General features: G+C 40.1%; 1 non-coding gene across 1 annotated transcript; it reads left to right on the plus strand.

Annotated features, from left to right (window-relative positions):
* The first annotated feature begins 343 nt into the window (after window positions 1–343).
* Window positions 344–418, plus strand: Trnat-ugu (transfer RNA threonine (anticodon UGU)). Its single transcript has one exon. It is a non-coding gene; the product is annotated as a tRNA-Thr (tRNA).
* The last annotated feature ends 4,209 nt before the right edge of the window (window positions 419–4,627 follow it).

Consider the following 4,627-nt stretch of genomic DNA (forward strand, 5'->3'; position numbering starts at 1 on the left):
TGTATATCAACGCCTGTCGACAGCTTAGGGGTCTTGATTTAATTACCATTTCATTCTAAGAGAACTCCATGATCATCAATGGTATCTGTTCTTTCGGACATGTCCGAAAGAACAGATACCATCTTCATATAGTTAAGATTAACCGGCCATTGACCTTCTTCTTCTGTGCTGGATGCACACGCATTGCCCGAACTCTTACGGGACTCGGTAAGATTGTCTGCTGCGAGTAATGAGGGTAATGGGCAGGGGCACTACGAATGTAGTGTGTGGACATTAAGTTGGGAATGTGGGTCTCACGGGGAGCGTGCAAGGGATAAATCCCTGCAGTTGCACTAACCTCTGTGCCCTCGGTGGCTCAGGTGGATAGAGCATCTGCCATGTAAGCAGGAGATCCCGGGTTCGAGTTCCGGTCGGGGCACACGTTTTCAACTGTCCCCGTTGATATATATCAACTCCTGTCGACAGCTTAGCGTCTTGATTTAATTATCATTTCACTTATACTGTAGTTTTATCGTTTTCATTGCGTGTCTATTTTTTACGTGTCCTCTAATAACTTCCATGTTACTCCGTTTAACGAGTAACGGTCTGAAGATGGTCGAACGATGGTAGAAACTGGTCACATTTTATAAAATAAAATTATTGTAAGCGGTACAGACTGTTGTTTTTTATTATATAATTTTTTAAATATGTAAGATTTCTAGCTTATTTTTGATGTTAAGGTCTTCAACAGTCGATTTGTTAGACCACAGAGGTTATGAGTACAAACTGTGTGATCTTTGGTTGTCAGTAACATTATCGTGGTCAGTGAACATTCAGAGTAAGGTTGTGTTTGGACATGACTCGAACTGTTCGAACAACTTACGTCACAGTTTGGGATGTACACGATCAGTCCTAGCGTTTTCAATGCATTATGGATTTTAATAGTAAAAATAGCTGCGAAACACGGACTAAAATATCTTCTAGGGTGCAGATCATGTGTAACAACAACTAATAAGTAAATACGAGTTTGCATTCATGATTCTACCAATTCTAGAGCTTTCGCTCCTCCCACGATGTAGTGACATCTTGTGGTACTATCTCCAAGACTGTTGTTGTAATTTATTATGACGATAGCAATTGTAGACAGTTTTCGATGATATATTTCTTTTTTATGCATTTAATTAAGGATTAATTTTTTTCTTGTTTCATCTGAATGTTGCCATCCCGTTTTCAAACTGATTTGTAAAGTTTTTACGTGCTATTCCAATGCTGTTTATACTGGCATTGAAATCCTATTTTGCAATCCTCTTGTTAAAAATGTTGTGCGGGGTTCAGCCAAGCAATTTACCTTTACTTAAAAAGCAGCATAAATGTTTATGCGTACATATCGGTACCATATGAGAACCCTTACTGCAAATTCATTAAATACGACAGGAGTTTGTGCAGTGGTAAGATTTAACGTTATTACCTTCTGAGTTTCACAAAACTTCCAGATTTTAAGCAGAGCCGTAGTTTGTCATTGTGACTAGTTCGTAGCGTCTTGCGTTTCCCTTGCACTCGCGCCATGTGAGTCAAATGTCACGTGGTTGTTCGAACGGGCTTGATACTGTATCGAAACCTGCGGCGTATCGGAAAATCTCGAGCCCGTTCGAACGCGAGTATCATTTACCCAGCCCTAAATCTGAGTGGAGTAAGTGAGGGAGTTGGGTGTTGCCCATGCTGCTAAGCGGTCTAGAAATAACTGGCGGAACACTTACAGGTAAACGCTCACGAAGTTGCTTTTTTGACACATGATTTTGTAAACATTGATTTGAGAAGTCTGAAGTTACTCAGATGACATTGTTGCTGCATTGTTTGCACGCGCGTAGTTGATAATGAGTTTGAGAAAGGCAACTATTTAGCATGATTTTTTTCTTTATTGGTTCGAGTCAATGGGTTTCATTGTTCAGACGTGATTAAACAAAGTTATCTGTTCACATAGCTTGGATTCAAGAGTTATAGATTCACTATTCCTTTACCATTTCGCAAAGTTCAGTTCAGATCTAATTTATTATGCAGACACTCTTATTCTTACAGTGCAGTGTTGCTTTCACTTGTATACGGTTTAGTGTTCGAAATTTTATGTAGCCGGTTCGTGCACATTAATTTACAGGACATCTGACACAAGCATTTTGGATAGTTACGTTACATTATAGTTTAATTTAAATTTTCTTTACAGAAGGAGTTTAAATGCTGGTGTGCTATCTGTCAGGTTTTTAATCCTGTATGGTAAATGACCAAAGACGTTTGTAGCAGTATAATTCACCTCTTTCTGTACCAAAGTCGCCTTTAACCCAGAATAGTGAAGATCAATCTTTTTTCTAGTGTTGTAGCTATGCACTTTGCTATCATTTTTGAACTGGGTGTGTTATTAATAACAAATTTCATAAGGGAATGTATGTATTGCGAAGGTACTGTGGATATCCCGAGTTCCTTAAATAAATGTCTGCAAGATTGTATTGGGATAACAAGCTATTGAGCAATGAATACTTTTTCTCTTCATGATGAATTTCCCAAAATACGATGCCATATGAAAGCCGTGAATGAAAATAGGCATAGTAGTTTTGTTCGTAATTTCATATAAAATTTTTGATTTGTTTGTTTTGTGCGTTAACATTGGAAGAAACATACTGAGACGTCACGTGTTGTAGCACTGTTCACTCCGCAGTACAATACAGAATTTCCCAGGGTAGCTTATTTATCATTCAGTTTTAGGATTCTATAATTATTATCGGTAAACGTCAATTCCAATACCATTAAAGAGTTCCTGAAGGATTTGGCAACTCTGTATCAGGTATGATTTGCCAGCATTGTTCATGCTCACGTTACAACACAGACATACACGCAAGTTAAGAATTAGAAACCAGTTCTTACACACAAAAAGTAAATAAAACAGTTACAAATACCATTGTTTTTTTTTTCAATTTGTTCCTCATTTAAGGATTAAAGTCGCGTAAGTGTTATTAAGCACAGTGTTGTTAAAAGTCACAGTTCAAAATTCCGATAGAGAAGTGTCGATTCATAAACAACACGCCTTCCTCCACCTGCTCCCCCTTCCGCCGTCACTGCTCCCCATGCGATGAACCTAGACCCATCAGTGTCTCGAAAACCATCATTAGAGCCACACTATGCATTCATTACTTCACAAGGGGTGATTGGAGCATGTGACTTTGCTTTTCCTTCTACTGAAAAATAATGAATTTTGAATAGTGTCTCCTCTGAAGTGAGGGTGTGGTATGTACACGTATTAAATCGCTTGCATTCCAGGAACACTGCGACAGCCGTGGTGTTAAGGGTTCATATTTCGCGGCAATATGTGCGTGTTCTTAGTGGCGTATGTTAGACTGCTTTCCATCTGATGGGTGACAATGCCCGTCTTTACAGGTTAGCCTGGTGGAAGAGTATCTGCAACGTGTGGACATATAACTTCTAGACTGGCCAGTTCACTCTTCGGACTTAAACAGAACACTCCTTATTTTTCTGGGATGGTACAGAAGAGATGATCTGGTATTTTCATGAGAAGTTCCTAATAATTTTCCTGGAAGTTACAGCCTGTATCTAGGCCTACGATGATGTGGTAAAAAGGGCAAAACTCCCTTGCAAACACTCCTGTGGAAGTTGTTAGGGATAATTTATTACTTCGTTAAGACTGGTTTTAACTCAAAAACTCATTTCCTTTTCGTCTGCAGAAAGTAATATTAGCAGAGCCGAAACCACAATGAGTCCGCTTCCCTACATCTCTTGAACGTGCAGCATTCGCGTAAGCGAGTATATTTTAGGGCCTGGTGCGGAAGGCACTAGGCCAGAAGTAGGATAACGAAAATGGAAGACACGCCTCTGCCTGGCTAATTCCGCTTCATACGCCGGCGCTAACCTTATTCCGCGTCTGCTTGTAGTACCGTGCAAATATAAGACGGCGTATGGTGGCATCTGGCGAGCTACCGCGCTGGCACAATTAGCGCAGCTGGCAGGGCTGCCACCCTTACGCCGTCCAATCTGCAACTGTCGGCTCTTTTCGCTATTTCTCCTTGTGCCACAGTACTTAGGCTCGGTGTTCGTGAAGAACACTGTGAGGGCGAGTCATTAAGAGAAGGCAGTTTTTTCTCAGGTCCAAAAATTGACAGCACTGTTATGAAATGATATTTCTTAACCTCTAATGTTCTTGGGTGTTGCATTTATTAGTAATGATTCTAGGTCTTTTTTTTACGAAAGCTCTGTGGTCCGTGTATACCACAGAAGAAAAGAGGGGAGGTAGAGTCTGCCATCCATAACGAAAACGGAAAACTCAAGACAACTGAGCGAATGACTGATGATGGCCGTCATGCCAGAACTGATGGTATTGCGCATTAGTTCAATGTTATCCGTGGTTCAGCACTTGAAATCGTCCACGAGTCTCTAAGCTATCATAGACTTTGTACTCGGTGGATATCGTCAGCTGACAAACACAAACGGGAACGTTTGGAAATGTGAAAGTGAAATTTAAGGCTTTTTGAAGATGAATTTTATCCATAGTGGATGCTGTTGAACTCTGTTCTTTTATAGGATAAAGAAAAATTTCCGCTACCAGTCACAATAAAAGGTTATTTATTTGTCACACGACCCGTTTCGG

This window comes from Schistocerca cancellata, chromosome 2 (genome assembly GCF_023864275.1).
Source record: "Schistocerca cancellata isolate TAMUIC-IGC-003103 chromosome 2, iqSchCanc2.1, whole genome shotgun sequence".
Taxonomy (NCBI): domain Eukaryota; kingdom Metazoa; phylum Arthropoda; class Insecta; order Orthoptera; family Acrididae; genus Schistocerca; species Schistocerca cancellata.